The following is a 17,562-nucleotide window of genomic DNA, read 5'->3' on the forward strand; positions in this document are numbered from 1 at the left end:
AGTTGCATTTCACTTACTCTTACATGTTCAATCACTCATCTCCTTGCTATGGGCAGCTCATAAACACTTTGTTTCAAGTAATTTCATCAAACCCTAACTACCCCTAAGCTGCCAAAATTATAGGGATGGACACACATAAGTTTTATTTTGTTTTTCTTACATTTTCTACTTATTTCATGCCAATAAACATGAATTAAATCAAAGGGGTAGGAGATTGGACACTAACCTCTTTTGCTAACTTTTCCAAGTCTCCAAAACTTCCTTCTTCCTTCTTCTTTTTGCTGGCTAGAGGTTGTTCAAGTTGCAAGATCACTTTTTAGTGAAGCAAGGTAGTGCATTCAAGGTGATTTGGTGGGTTGTCTCAAGCTTACATGAAGCTTCCATGGAGGTTAGGGTGGGAAGTGGGTTTTGGCTAGTTTGGTTGGGGAAGAAGGCAGATGGCTTTTGTTTTTTTTTTTTTCTCAATTATCCTCTTTTATTACTTAATTAAGTGGTGATTTAATGTGATTGGTGGAAATTTTTTTAAATGACATCATAATGATGTCATAATTGGCATTTTATCTCATTTTCTCTTCTTTACTTCTTTACTCATTTTCAATTTAATTTTTAGCAATATTTATTCATACTTTATGTTATAATAATTATTTACTTAACTGGAAAAGTCGGCCACAAATTATTTTTGAAGACGAAATGACCAAAATGCCCTCCGTTTAGCTTAACAGACTAAAATTGTCTGTACCGATCTAAAAATTTTTCTAAGCATTTTCTTAGCATTCTAATATCATCGAAACCTCAATGACTCTTCTCTGGAGTCCTAAAAATTATTTTATGAATTTTCTCTTTGGTTTAGGGCTTCTAGCTGTGAAGACCGCAATTTCCCACTGGGTTACCCATCGCTAGGGCACCGGCTCATTTAACTTGGTTGTATTTTATTTCTAAAATTTTTTCTAAATTTTTCTTATTAATATTTGAGTTAATTATGGCTCCTCACTTTAGTCTAAATATTTTTTTTCCAAACGTTCTAGCTGTCCGGATCGACACCGGTCACCGGAGCAGTAAAATGTACGAAATTGCTACAGTTAGGGTGTTACATGGACTTTAGCTAACATACCCCATTTGAATAGTTCTCAAGAGTCTAGATATCGAGTTCCAGACATCTGAGTTATTTTGAAGCGGGGGATGCTAAAATCTAGGCTGTGTTCACAATCTGGATAGCACAGAGGATATCGGTTAGGATGTTCCTGAGTGTAATGAAAATGGGGTTTTGAATGGTACTCCCATTCCCATGACCATCCATTATGACCTTGCTGATTGCTTTTTGTAAAATTGAGACATTTTTGGAGGACATCTAGCTGTTCTTTGGTTCTGGACTGGATGATGTTTTGTAATATCTTGTAACATCCTCACTTTAGCTAATCCGTACAGTCTACTGTTCCAATGACCAATGTCGGTCCAGGTAGCTAGAATGTTTGAAATTATAATTAGACTAAAGTGGGAAGTTATAAAGAAACCAAATAATGCTCATAAAAATCAAGGAAAATTTTATAGGAAAGAAATACACTAAGGTTAAACAAGCTGAAACCCCAGGGATGAGTAACCTGAAAAGGAAATGACGGTGAAGGCCGTTAGCAACCATAGACCCGGGGAAAACTTTATAAAATAATTTTTGGGACCTCAGAAAAGGATTATTGGGGTTCCAATGACAATAAAATGTTAAGAAAACACAAGGAAAATTTAATCAATCGGTACACACAATTTTGGCTAGTTAAGCTAAACGGAGGGCATTTTGGTCATTCCGTCTTCAGAAATGATTTTTGACCAACTTGTCCATTTATGTAAGTGAATTATATGACATAAAATATGAACAAATATTGATGAAAAATTATTTAAAAATGAATAGGCAATGAAAGAAAAGACAATGAAAATTATGGGATTTATTACTTCATGCTTATGTAAGCATGAGGTAATTAAAAATGCTATGGCCAATCAAATTAAAGCAAGACAATTATAATACATTAAAAATAGAAAAAAGAGGGCAGAAATCTGGAATAAACCAGCAGCCTCTCCCTTCCTCAAAACGTCACCTATGCTCTCTCCCTCACTCCTCCATTAACAAGCTTCCAAACCTTCATTTTCCCTAGTTTTCTTCCAACAAAAACCCTACCTGTTACACACAAAAGCTTGCTCTTTCATCTTGGTGAATCTTTTGAGAGCAAAAAGAAATCAAAAGGAAGAGTTCTTGCAAGCTTTGGATTAGCTCCATTAGAGGTTAGTGACTAAACTTGATTTTGATCTTTCAATTCATGTTGAAGGAGTGGTATTTGATGCAAATTTACAAGAAAATTTAGTAAACATCATGTGTATGTCTTGTTTAAAATTCCAGCAGCCTTGAACTTGGTAGGGTTTTGAATAATTCTTAGAATTTAAAATGGTATTGTGGCTGCCCTTAACATTAATCTATTGTTTAGGATAGTGAAATGTAAGTGAATGTAAGTTTTGGGATGGTTGAGCTAGGGTTTAAGCATGAACTTGAGACCTTGATCATGTAATGATGAAAATAAGTTTTAATGGTCAATTATTGACCATTTGGGTATGTGTAAATCAGAAATGAAGTGGTTCGTGTAGTGGGAATTGAGGTTAGTGTGGCTGCCCATGGTGACCTGCAGAACTGGGCATGAGTCCAGTAGGTTTGGGCAGCAATAACTGGAGTTGTAGAGGTTCAATTGGTGCAAGGCCAATTTGAAATGAGACTAGACACATAATGGCACAACTTTGGTGAAGAAACCATGCCTAGAAAATCAAACCAAGTTGACCTAAAGATTGTCCTAATCCGGGTGACCTGCAACCTGCCTGGGTAAAATGACCAAATGAACAGTATTTAGTCATTTGGTCATAACTCAGAGTAGAAACGTCTAATTGACCTGAAATTTTACCAGAAACAAGCTGAGATATAGACCTAAAACTCTCATGAAGAAACCTAACCCAAATTATGACCATAACATATTCAATAAGTGACCTGCAGTCACTGCTCAAAATACTATAGATTTGGTCAATCCAGAAAATTTGAGAAAATTTGTAATCCAGCCAGTTGTGGTTTTTGGGCCATAACTTGAGCTACAAAACTCCAAATGGAGTGATTCAAAAAAAGAAATGTAACTAGACAAAATAAGGAACAACTTTCATGTTGACCACTTTGCCAAATTCCTACTGCAAAAATAACTAATGGAACAGTAAACACATAGCTTGAAATCTGAAAATTTTGAACAATTAATATTAAACTTAGAAATGGTATTGGTAACCAATACCAAAAATTTTAGAATGCAAAATGTGGTATGTTGGGAGTATTAAAACCAATGTACCTATTGTCCATGTAAAAGTCAACATTTTTGTTGACTAATGAATTGAATAGTAACACCTAAACTTTAATTTCAAGAATTGTATAATTTAAGAGTGTAACATGCCCTAGTACACCCAGCAAGATTGGTTTGGATAGGTTGTTATGCCAATAGGGTTCTGTTAGCAGTACTGCATATGGCTTATTGCCATTCTATGTTTTATGGCCTCACGTGCCATTCTATGACATAATAGCCTTTGGCTATGTTATTTGAGTTATTCTACTTGGGTTTTATCCCTGATAATTATTACAGCTTATTAGCTGTTCTGTTGCACACCGGGAGACACAATGTGACCGATGGTGTGATGGTCCTAGATACTTAGTACCCAGTGCTAGTTTACCCATTTATCCAGTCCAGTCGATTAGTATGGGTTACTCGGGCAATGATAATAAATCTTATCAAATTTTAATCGAATAATACTGCAATAAATATCAGAAATTAAGTCTATAAAAAAAAATGTAAACATACATTCTGCATATTTACTTTATTTTAGTTATTTTATTTTATATTGTCACCACTAAGCAGAATTGCTTAACGCGTCACTTTTGCCACGCGCAGGTATTGGAGACATAGCTGGGGAGCCCAGCAGACATCAGACCGGGTGAACTTTCAGAGCTGCATGCTGAGTCCAGAGTAACCTCACATCTACAGTGCACTTGGTAGGATATTAGGACTTTGGGTAGCATTTTGTATTTTGCATTTTGTATTAGTTTTGAATTGTAACTATAAACTCTTGAAATTATTTGATAATGTAAATATATGAAATTTCATGTTATTGAAATTTTCTGTATATTATTTTGAAAAATGAAATGTTGAGAAATATACATGAATGTGATTTGAATGGTGATGTGAACAAAAATATTGAAAATAGTTTGTAAATTTGGAGATTGAGTTGAGATGTGTGTATATTGGAGTTCTGAATTTGAAAATTATATTGGGAGTTGTCGCAAGGTGTTTTGCTGTCGCCTGGACAAAAGCTCTTCACTGAAGTGGGAAAGAGTGAGGAGTCACCACTTTAATTTTGAGGGAAATCAAAGAAAACCATTTGTGAAAATAAATTAAAAGAAACCACTTTGAAAATAGAGATTCTAGGTTCGGGGTCCATATACGGGCGGGGAAGGTGTTAGGCACCCCGCCTCGTCCCTCAGTGAGGGTAAACAGATTTAATATTATGCTCTTTTATAAATTAAAAGGGTAATTAGGGGGTTTGGGATAGTGATAATGTTAATCCTTTGTGCAAAATAAAGGAATATTTGATATTTCACTTATTTTTGGATTATCCCAAGAACACAAATTCATGAGATGACCCTTTAGTGATTAGGTGTCGAGTAAAATTATTTAATGTATTAGAGCTGCTTTGTTTTAATTTTGGATTTTGTTAAGAGAACTCGGATAAGAAGTTTTCCACCGATCTCTAGGTATGTTTTTAGAGTTTTAAGCGGAAGATTTAGGATAAGAACTCTCCTCCAATCTCCCTGTTTTAATTTAGTCGAGAATCAGGTAAGAACTCTCCCCCGATCTCTTAGGGTGTTTGGCTTAAAGTTTGATGAAGGATCTCGGATAAGAACTCTCCTCCGATCTCCGCCTTATTATTTGAATGAGGATCAGGTAAGAACTCTCCCCCGACCTCTTAAAATATGTGGTTTAAGGTTTTTAATGAAGGATCTCGGATAAGAACTCTCCTCCGATCTCCGCATTTTGTTTGAATGAGGATTGGGTAAGAACTCTCCCCCGACCTCTTAAAGTATTTGGTTTAAAGGTCTCAGATAAGAACTCTTCTCCGATCTCCATTTTTTATTTGATTGAGGATCAGGTAAGAACTCTCCCCCGACCTCTTAAAGTAAAGACCGAGTCTTTCACCGATCACTTATATGACTACCTTGTCCAAACTCTTTGGCTGGTTACATCCGATCTCTCTTGGTTACTAATCTGAGGTCCAACCTTATTTCAGTTCCCACTCTATTATGCTGTTTCTTAGACTTGCTTAATAGCCTGACCTCCTGACTTTTCTCCTAATTCTCTATTCATTCCTTGATTATTTTACTTATTTCAAAAGACACTATCACGTTAGGATATTGCCACCAACACTTTGCTAAATTGCCTAGAAGCTACTTGTAACCGGAACACCTATATTCGAAGGAAATAAAAAATAAGAACAAATAAATAATGTGAACTGGAGAATAGAAAAAGTAAACTCAAGAGAGTAATTTATGGCCTACAGGATCCACATGGAGATTTTTAGTATAACTGAACTTAGTGAGAATTTTGAAAATAAAAACAGAGAATGTAAAACGAGAGCGTTCAGAAAGGTGACAGTCTAGATACTTACCTGTATGAGGTTAAGGTTATCAAACTAACTTTGGAGATCACAAATATTGTTACATTGGAGGCTGATGGTTCCGGGACCAATGCTTACTTTGAGATTGCGAGAACCAGGCTGAAATGCAGTTAAGTCCAAGTTACGGCTACCTAGTCAGATTGAGGTCAAGCTGAGAGAAGAATATGTAAGTGATAGGGTGATGAAGACAAAGCTGAACAGAAATGGTATAGTAGAGTGATGAACAAACTAAAAATGAAGGATTTCAGGGTTCGAAAACTCTTTATCAATGGAGATACTCGAGAAAACTAGTTTCTGAATCTCGATTTTTATGCAAGCTTAGAATGGCAAAGTAGCAAGGCTGAATTAAATTTCAGAGCCTTTCCACTATAATCACCACCCATTTTTTTGTCCGTCCGTCCCTTCTACAGTATTGCATGTAGGTATTTATAGGGAACGAGTGCTACTAATAAAGGGCTAGGATCTCCCCTTGGGGAGACGGAAGGTTTGGATTTAAAAGGACATAATCCGATGTCTGAGAATTAAAGAGAATCAAAATGAATGGCTGGGATCCTATACAGAATATCTTTCCTTTCTCTTCCTAATCCAACGGCTTAGGGTCTTGCCTTACAAGATGGATCCGAGGGCTGAGAATAAAAGGCGCTGAACCTATCACCTATTTTTGATCCAAGGGTTTCGAGTCCGTCCTTGCAAGTATGATCAACGGTGGGGATTGTGATGTACAGAACTGTCGTAACTATTTTGGCGTCTGTCAGCAATGTGGTCGATTCTGCAAATGAGGCATGCGGTGAAGATTTGATCACGCCTGCAACGCTTTAACTACCTCGGCTCTGATTATGTAGAGAGTTATTGGAAGTTATCTCATCCTCTTCGTGCTTTCCGATCTCTTATTCCTTCCTATTCCTGTATTATGATCCCTTTTCCGACCTCTCATATCGGGCCCCTCTCCCGATCTCTCCCATTCTAGAGCCTTCCCTTCTAACCGATCTGCCTCAGTCAAAGCATTTAATTCTTTGGTTACCGATGCATCCGCTTCGATTTTCGTAAGTAATAAATGCTCAGGCCCCCTATATATATGCCTCTGCGGGGAATCTCTCCCACATTACATTTCTCCTTTTTCCATTTCTCACTTCTCCTGTTCTAGTTTCTCTGGCAATATTTCGGCCATGGCGACAATTTTTGATCTTTTTCCTGCTGTTCTCTTTGCTCCCTGACTGAAAATTTATGATCCTGGTGATCGGAGAATCATGAGAGCCACATCTGATGACAGTGAGAGAACCAGACTAATTTACCGATCAAGATTGAAAATGTCGATCGTACCGATCTCGAATTAGTCTACCGATATAATCGGTGAACTGATTTCTGGCGAGAGGACTGCTAATTTCCCTCTTGACATTGATGATTGCCTTTTGAAGTTCATTTGGCTCCTCACCACATCGGGCGTCCCGACTGCAGCTCAGTTCTGGTCGATGACATCGACGATGACTCCACTCATCATCATGAGAGTCATAGTCACTCCATCTAAGCTGCACATCTATCCAATGCCTATGGCTGGCTTTCTGATTAGACACATCTTTTGATTCAACCACAAGACTAGGCTTTGACATAGGTCCTTACTAGGTAGAATGTAGTGCCGATCTTTAAAGATCGGCCTAATGATGTAATATGACCTTTAAAGGTTCTTAATGATGTAATCCGATCTCTTGAGATCGCCCAAATAATGTAATCTAACCTTTTGGAAATGAAATGAAATTTTATTTGACGGTTATCATTTAATTATTACATTGGTTGTTTTCCAATCTCTAATGTGCATATCCGATCTTGTTCCTAACTAAATCACCCTTAGCCGAACATCTGCCTTAATTCGACAATCTTAGCTAGCCGATCTCCTTTTATTTTATTTATGGTGTTTCTGGAATCTTCCAGCGACGTGTCAGGAAAGCGGGTGGATTTCGCTAACCGATGCGTCGCTTGGGACACTGTGAGCATTGAATGCTCAGATGGGTATAAATAGGGAAAGGGTCAGTCAGTTGCTCTCTTATGTCATTTTCAGCACTTTACGAGCGATTTCGGAATTCTTTCGTTTCTTCAAGTTTTTCCAACACCGATCACATTTCGGTAATGGTTTTGATCTTTCCTTGGTTAAACTTCTTTGGTTTCTTTGAAAATGAGCGGCACCAAGGGTCAGAGAGCTGCGAGTCTATCTTCTGTCCACGTTTCGTGGACCTCGGAAGAGGGTGACGTGATTAGATCTGGTTGTCAAGCAAGTAGAGCCCTCATCCCAGTAACTAGTTCGGGTGCCAGATCGAGGCAAGGGGCATCTTTGAGAAGAGACAACTTGCCAATTAATGAGCTGCCTTCAGTCTTGCGGGACGTTGATCTCTAATCTATAAGCTAGGAGTACAATCTGCAGATCGACTGCTTCGAACTGATCAAATGCCATGGCGATCATCGAGCCGACCATTTCTTTGAAGAGGGCGATCTCATCATGGTGTATGAAGAGCAACTGAAGGTCGGGCTCCGCTTTCCCTTGGATGAATTTTACAAAGCCATCCTAAAATTCCACCATGTCTCGGTAGCCCAAGTGCATTCGAACTCCTGGCGGACTCTAATAGCCTTTCGAGGCCTCTGTCAAGCTAAAGGACTGGAACCTATAGCCAAAGTTTTTGCTGAGCTGCATAGGCTAGCTCGAAGGAAGGACGAAGAGTTCTGGTTCTTCTAAGCTAAGCCCCATTGCTCTCTCTTTACTGATCTTCCTTCTTTATTGAAGAATTGGAAGAACCGGTTCTTTATTTTGAAGAGCAAGATTCGGAACGGCTTTGAGGGGATCCCCCAGAGTTGGCAACACCTGGTCGCTCCGATCCCAAAAAGGATCACATTAAATAAGGACGAAGACGCCGTGGTGAAAGAGTTAAAGTTTCAGGCGTCCACACAAAAATTCTCTTGCTTAGACGCAGTGATGGCCAAACTACAGCATTGGATGATGCTTTCTGACCTCGGCCCTGGTACTATCCATATCTCTGGTCTTTGAACCTTAGCGAACTCACTGACTTTCTTTTCTGTACAGGTATGGTGGGCAGTGATGCTTCCAGGGAGAGCCACAAATGAAAGAGGGAGGTTTCTAGAAAAGTGAGGGCGATGAAGGGGGCCGCCACTGTCGATGCTCAGACCCCTCTCTATTATGATCCCTATTCCGATCTCTCATATTGGGCCCCTCTCCCGATCTCTCCCATTCTAGAGCCTTCCCTTCTAACCAATCTGCCTCAGTCAAAGCATTTAATTCTTCGGTTACCGATGCATCCGCTTCAGTTTCCGTAAGTAATAAATGCTCAGGCCCCCTATATATACGCCTCTGCGGGGAATCTCTCCCACATTACATTTCTCCTTTTTCCATTTCTCACTTCTCCTATTCTAATTTCTCTAGCAACATTTCGGCCATGGCGACCACTTTTGATCTTTTTTTGGCTGTTCTCTTTGTTCCCCGAGTGAAAATTTATGATCCCGGTGATCGGAGAATCATGAGAATCACATCTGATGACAAAGCGGGACTAATTCTTTATCAAAGATCAAAAATGTCGTCGTCGTCTCGATCTCGATCGGTTCTATATATATAGGTGAACTGATTTCGGGCGAAAGGACTGTTAATTTCCCTCTTGACATCAATGACCGCCTTTTGAAGTTCATTTGGCTCCTCACCACATCAGGTGTCCCGACTGCAGCTCGGTTCTGGTCGATGATATCGATGATGACTCCACTCATCATCATGAGAGTCATAGTCACTCCATCTGAGTTGCACATCTATCCAATGCCTATCACTGGCTTTCTGATCAGACACATCTTTTGATTCAGCCACAAGACTAGGCTTTGACATAGGTCCTTACTAAGTAGAATGTAGTGTTGATCTTTAGAGATCGCCCAAATGATGTAATTTGACCTTTAAAGGTTCTTAATGATGTAATCCGAGCTCTTGAGATTGCCCAAATGATGTAATCTGACCTTTTGGAAATGAAATGAAATTTTATTTAACGGTTATCATTTAATTATTGCATTAGTTATTTTCTGATCTCTGATGTGCATATCCGATCTTGTTCCTAACTAAATCACCCTTAGCCAAACATCTGCCTTAAACCGACGATCTTAGCCAGCCGATCTCCTTTTATTTTATTTATATTGTTTCTAGAATCTTTCTGCGACGTGTTAGGAAAGTGGGTGGATTCCGCTAACCGATGCATCCCTTGGGCACTGTGAGCATTGAATGCTCAGATGGGTATGAATAGGTAAAGGGTTATCTAATTGCTCTCTTATGTCATTTTCAGCACTTCGCGAGCGATTCCAAAATTCTTTCATTTCTTTAATTTTTTCCGACACCGATCACATTCCGGTAAGGGTTTTGATCTTTCCTTAGTTAAACTTCTTTGGTTTCTTTGAAAATGAGCGGCGCCGAGGGTTAGAGAGCTGCGAGTCAGTCTTCTATCCACGTTTCATGGACCTCAAAAGAGGGTGACGTGATTAGATCGGGTGGTCAAGCCAGCAGAGCCCTCATCCCAGTAACTAGTTTGGGTGCCAGACCGAGGCGAGGGGCATCTTTGAGAAGAGACAACTTGCCAATTGATGAGCTACCTTCAGTCTTGCGGGACATCGATCTCCAATCTATAAGCCAGGAGTACAATCTGTGGATCGACTCCTTCGAACTGATCAAATGCCATGGCAATCATCGGGCCGACCATTTCTTTAAAGAGGGCGATCTCATCATGGTGTATGAAGAGAAACTGAAGTTCGGGCTCTGCTTTCCCTTGTATAAATTTTACAAAGCCGTCCTAAAATTTCACCATGTCTCGGCAGCCCAAGTGCATCCGAACTCCTGGCAGACTCTACTAGCCTTCCGGGGCCTCTGCCAAGCTAAGGGACTGGAACCTACAGCTAAAGTCTTTGTCGAGCTACATAGGCTCAGCCGAAGGAAGGATGATGAGTTCTGGTTTTTCCAAGCTAAGCCTCATTGCTCTCTCTTTATCGATCTTCCTTCTTCATTGAAGAATTGGAAGAACTGATTCTTTATTTTGAGGAGCAAGATTCGGAAAGGCTTTGAGGGGATCCCTCAGAGTTGGCAACACCTGGTCGCTCCGATCCCAAAAAGTATCACATTAAATAAGGACGAAGACGCCATGGTGAAAGAGTTAAAGTCTCAGGCTTCCACTCAAAAATTGTCTTGCTTAGACGCAGTGATGGCCGAACTGCAGCATTGGATGATGCGGCTGGTCACTGGCGAAGAATACAAGCTTCGACTCTCGACTCACTGCATCGCCCATATCTCTGGTCTCTGAACCTTAGTGAACTCACTGACTTTCTTTTTCGTGCAGGTATGGCGGGCGGTGATTCTTCCAGGGAGAGTCGCAAACGAAAGAGGGAGGTTTCTAGAAAAGTGAGGGTGATGAAGGGGGCCGCCACTATCGATGCTCAGACCCCTCATCGTGAATCAATAGAGGTGTCGAGCTCTCCCCCCCGGACCATAGGAGCAATCGATCTCTGAGGTGGAAGTCTTTCCCTCGGCTCCTCAGCAAGTCGAGCTTCCACCTCCTCCTCCTCCTCTGAGCTCTTCCAACGTAGAAGGGGAGTCATCTGGTTCCACTGTCAGGGAACCTTTCTCAGGGTGCGCAACTTCTGATCCAGTCATTGGAAAGGAACCACTCTACTAGGGGGAACCCCAACCTGGCCAAAGTCATAGGGGCTTACATTTGCTTCCAAGAAGATCGGAACTGTTGGCAGAGGAGAGCATGGATGATATCTTGGCTCAGACAATGAGCTTAGGCTTAGAGGCCATCGCAAACTAGCATATTCTCAGAGAAAAAGCCCACGGCTTAAAGAAAGAGATCCTTAAAGCAGTCCAAGATGCCTCTGCTGCACAAGCTCAGCTCTCCTCTGTTAACGAGTACATCACCAGAATGGAGGATCAAATGAAGCGTTATAAGGAGAGGATCATTGAAGTGGAATGGGAACTCGAAGACTCTCGAGCTAGTTGGTTTACCAATTTCGCTCGTCAAGCTGAAGACCTTCGGGCGAAGGAGGAAGAGCTCCGATCCAAGGATGAGGAGCTTCGAGCTAAGGAAGAAGAGAGCACAACGAAGGAGGCCGGGGCTTATTTGAATGCTCATAACGACCTTATGGCCGAGCTGAAGAAACGGTATCCTGAAGAGGATTTTTCTTAGATGAACGAGCTCACCCCAAAGGCCGAGGACGAGAGCGACGAGGAGCCTGAGGGAGATAGAGAGGGTGAGCGAAATGTTGATGTAGAACAGGCTGGGGGTGATCCTCCAGCCAAATGATTTGTACTTTTTATTTTGAAATGAAATGAAATCTCTTTTGCTCAATTTCTTGATGAGATCGGAAAGCATCCAAATTGTACGAGTGCTTGATTGTTTGAACATGTTAGAACATCAAACTTAAAAGCAATTATTAATCTAAGTATGAGAGATCAGAGAAACATTATAAGCATAAGATCGGCCTAAGGCGGAACCAAACACCAGGTAGAGCTTTAGATCATCAGAATTGGAAACTTGATTTAGCTTCCTAAGCTCAAAAAAACCATTAAGTTGGACTGCAACCTTAACTTTATTAAACGATTTTCCACAATATTTATAAAGGAGAGATCAGAAATAAGGCTGGATGACACGGAGACCTGATATTGGTGTGATCTCCTTCGTTGAGAGGTCGGAAAGCATTTGATGAGATGCGGGATCGGTTTATTTCCTATTCAAGTTACTTGTAACTGAAGAATGTCGGTCGGGGGTCGATTTTCAAAGTTCATTGACTAGGGTAATCGGCCAAAATATGGTGTCGACAGAAGTGTTTTTAACAGATTCATAAGAACTGTTTTTCCAATTTACAGCTGGCACTCTACCAGATTTTCTATAAAAATTGTAGAAAAATTCAGATTTAATTGTAAATAAATGAATTAAAAGGATAAATTGTAATGGAAATATGAATTGGTACCCCGGCACACTGAGTGGCATATCTTGCTCGGTTACACTGTAGACGGGTAAGGGGCGTCACATTTAGTGGTATCAAAGCATCAGTTTAGGCGTTTCTGGGCCTAGATAGAGTGCATACCATTGTATTGCATTTGTAAATGTTGAGGTTGTGACACCCCGTACCCGTGTACAGTATACCCGAGTAAGTAATGTCACACGGTGTACCGGCACACTCTAATATACCCAAATAAATTTTCATCATAATTTTGAATATAACTTGTAAAATATAACTCATTTAAGTCATTTATTAAAATCATAATTTATTTGAGGTTCCGTAAAGTTTAAAGAAAATCCGGCAGAGTACCGGCTAAAAATGGAGAAAACAGTTCTTCGGAACCTGTGAAAAACACTTCCAATAAACAAATTCATTCATTCTCAATTCCAATATCATCACAAAACTCAATATCAAGATCTCACATTTCAATTTCAATTCTCAATCATCCATCACATGTGATGATCACATATAATTCATAAATAACCATTTACTTTTCCATTCACAAATACAATTTTCATAATTTACATAAACCTCAATATACATTACACAAGTTTAATTACATATGAGAAAATCAAAATTAAGTTACAAAATGTCAAAATGACACCTAGTGTCCTACCAATGCAATCGCAGGTTGAGGTGACACGGACACCGTGCAGTAGTCGCAGGATGGACTCACCCACCGTGGTCTACTGGGCTCACGATCTGTATCTCCAGTACCTACGCATGGCAAAAGCAACGCGCTAAGCAATAATGCTTAGTGGTGCAATAATATAATAAAAGAAAATAGCAAGAAATTAAATGTGTAGTGAATGTGTACGTTTTATTTGTTTGGTATTTGTATATCATTTACTTTGTTCACTTTTATTCATTTGGTTGCCCCAAGTAACCTACACTAGACGACTGGACTGGATAATGGGTAAACTGGCATTGGGTATCTAGTACCTCGGGCCGTCACACCATCGATCACATATGCATCTCCAGTGCAAATGCAATGCCTACCAAGTCAGAATAATCTCGAGCACAAGGCCAATTCTCAATGCAAAGTCGAATGGCTAAAAGCCATGAAATCACTGAATGGCATATTGCCATGTGCGATCTTGCTAACTGAACCCTATTGGCATGCCAAACTATCCAAACCAATCATGTTAGGTATACTAGGGCATTTGAAACTCTTAAATTCTTCAATTTGTGCATTTCAAGTTTTGATGTCACTATTCACCTCATTGGTCAACAAAAATGTTGAATTTTGGATAGAAAATGTGTACATTGACTTTGGCACTCCCAACATACCACATTTTACATTTAAAACTTGTTAGAATTGGTCACCATTACCATTTCTAACTTAAAACCAAGAGGGCAGAAAATTTCAGTTTTTGAGTCTAAGTTCACTGTTCCATTAAACACTGTTACAGTGGAAATTTGAAGAAATGGAAAACATGAAAGTTGTTCCTTATTTTGTCTAGTTGAATTTCCTTTTTTGAATCACTCCATTTGGAGTTTTGTAGCTCCAGATATGGTCCAAAAACCACAGCTGACCGGATTGCCAATCTGCAGAATTGACCATATCTACAGTAACATGAACAGTGACTGCCACTGCCATTTGGGTTAGGTTCTGGCCATAATTTGGGGTAGGTTTCTTCATGAAAGTTGTTTTTCTATGTCTTAACTTGTTGCTGTAAAAATTTCAGGTTAATTGACCAAATATACAGTGAGTTATGGCCAAATGAACAGTTACTATTCATTTGGTCATTCTGCAGAATCAGTTGCAGGGTATCCGGATTGGGGCCAAGTTTTGGTCCTCTTGCTTTGGTCTTTTGGGCATGGTTTCTTCAGCAAAAATGTGCCATTATAAGCCTAGTTTCATGTCCAATTGGCCAAACACCAATTGGACTAACACAGCCAAAGTTATGGCTGTGTAATTGGACTGAAATTTTAGTCCATTGCTGCTGTCCTAGGGCAGATTACACCTTCACTTTGCCATACTATTTTTCAGTCCAATTTATGGTCAACATACCTCAAATGGTCACTTATTGACCATTAGAGTGTTCTTTAATAGTTTGATAAGCCAATTCAATTTTTACTTCTCAAAACCCTAATGTCCAATTCAATTTACCCATAAACCTCAATTAGCATACTAGTTCAACATCCATGCATATTCATACCTTAAACATCATTTCTATCCACTCTAAATTCATTTAAACAATCAAACTCATCCTTCCTTAGGGCTGCCGAAAATTTGAAGATGCCCTAACATATATAATTTACTTCATTTACTTACAATTTCTTAACTTAAAATGATGCTCTAACAAGGATTAAAGGAGTGAGAGTGAAAGTATAGCACTAACCTCTTGGCTCAACTTATTGAGCTTGTGAAAACTCTAGAATTCCTCTTCTTTGTGGCTGCCTAGAGCTTGCTTAGGGTGTGTAGATTAATTTTTGTGAAGATAACTTAGGGTTTTGGGGTGAGGCTTGAGAGATCTTCAAGCTTGAGTGAGGAAGAAAAATGGAGGTTTGCTTCTTGGCTATGGTGTGGCTGAAATGGAGAAGGAGATGGCTGCCCACGTTTTTTTCTTTTCCTTTGGTATTTATTTACCTCTTTTATTAGTTAGATAAATGATAGTTTAAATGTGATTGGTGGCAAATTTTAAATGACATCACATTGATGTCATAATTTGCATATATTGTATTTTTCTTTTCTTTTCATCACTACTAACTTTCAATTCACTTTTCATCAATATTAATTCATATTTTAGTTCATAATAATTATTTACTTAACTGGACAAGTCAGTCAAAAATCACCTCCGAAGGCGAAATGACCAAAATGCCCTCCGTTTGGCTTAACGGGTCAAAATTGGCTGTACCGATTGAAAAATTTTTCTAGGTATTTTCTTGGCATTCTAATGTCATGGGAACCTCAATAACCCTTTTCTGGAGTCCCAAAAATTATTTTATAATTTTCCCCCAGGTCTAAGGCTCCTCGTTGCGAGAACCGCAACTTCCCTCTGATTACCCTTCGCTTGGGCACCGGCTCATTTAACTTAGTTGTATTTTATTTCTAAAATTTTTACTAAATTTTTTTTATTAATATTTGAGTTAATTATGGTTCTTGAATTTAGTTTAAATATTTTTCCGGACGTTCTAGCTGTCCGATCGACACCGATCACGAATAAGAGAATGTACGGAGTTGCTACCGGGAGGGTGTTACAACTCTTCCCCTCTAATTTAAATTTCGTCCTCGAAATTTACCTGATGCAAACAGTTGAGGGAAATGTTGCCTCATGGTCTCTTCACTTTCCCAAGTTGCCTCCTCGGTGTTGTGGTGCCTCAAAAGCACTTTCACCAGTGGAATCTGCTTGTTCCTCAATTCTTTTACTTCCCGAGCCAGGATCCGTAGAGGTTCTTCTTCATATGTCAAATCCGGTTGTATTTCAATCTCTTCCCTGGAGATGACATGTGAAGGATCTGAGCGGTATCTTCTGAGCATGGACACGTGGAACACATTGTGGATCTTATCCACTCCGTGGCAAAGCTAGCCTATAGGCCACTGGACCCACACGTTCAATGACTTCATATGGGCCAATGAACCTAGGGCTCAACTTACCTTTTCTTCCAAACCTCAATACCTTCTTCCACGGTGACACCTTGAGGAACACTTTGTCGCCAACTACATATTCTATTTCTTTTCTCTTCAGGTCGGCATAAGATTTACTCATCACGAGGCAACCTTGATTTGCTTTGATTTGTTTCACTTTCTCCTCGATCTGTTTCACTGTGTCCAGCCCCACCGCTTGTCTTCGCCAATTCAGTCCAAAGACACCGAGTTCTACATTTTCTCCCATACAGTGCTTCATATGGGGCCATTTGAATGCTAGCTTGGTAGCTATTGTTATATGCAAACTCTGCCAGTGGGAGCTATCTATCCCAACTTCCCTCAAACTCAATGACACAACTCCTCAGCATATCCTCAAGGACCTGACATATTTTTCATGTTATTGTTATCATTTTAGTTCAATATGTGTATTTATCTAATTGGTTTCAATTGTTTACCTGGATTACTCTTTCAGATTGCCCATCCGTCTGAGGATGGAAAGTCTTTGAAATGGAGTTGTGTACCCAAGGACTCATGCAACTTCTTCCAAAATCTCGATGTGAACCTTGGGTCTCGATCAGATATGATGGAAAGTGGAATTCCATGCAGTCTAACTATCTCACTGATATACAATTCTACTAACTTCTCTAGTGAGTAGTCAGTCCTAACTGGCAGAAAGTGTGCTGACTTCGTCAATCTATCAACTATCACCCAAGCTGCATCATGTTTCTTCCGGGTGAGAGGTAGACCACTTACAAAATCCATGGTGACCCGATCCCATTTCCATTCAGGTATGCGTATAGGCTGTAGCAAACCTGATGGAACTTGATGTTCTGCTGTAACACCCCCGTTGTATAGCCTGGTATATTTCACTGTTCCGGTGACCGGTGTCGGTCCGAACAATTAATGGGATTAAGGCCACACTTAAGATAACTTAAGAAGCCATAAACATAAATAATTAGTAATGTTTAATTAGTTAACCATAAATAAGAAAAACAGAACATAAGAGGTTAAACGAGCCGAGAGTCACAGCGATGAGTGACCTCCTCGGGAACGACTGCGAAGTCGTTTTAAACTCAAATTTTGAATCGTAAAAAGTGACGCTGCGGTCCTTAGGACCCTTATGAACACAGTGGAAAAGAGAAAATCATGAAAAAGAACTGTTAAGCCAGTCAAATAATTAGGTCAGGGAGCCGGAAGAAATATTGGATTATTTGCAA

The sequence above is a fragment of the Hevea brasiliensis genome, chromosome 4 (assembly GCF_030052815.1).
Source record: "Hevea brasiliensis isolate MT/VB/25A 57/8 chromosome 4, ASM3005281v1, whole genome shotgun sequence".
Lineage (NCBI taxonomy): Eukaryota > Viridiplantae > Streptophyta > Magnoliopsida > Malpighiales > Euphorbiaceae > Hevea > Hevea brasiliensis.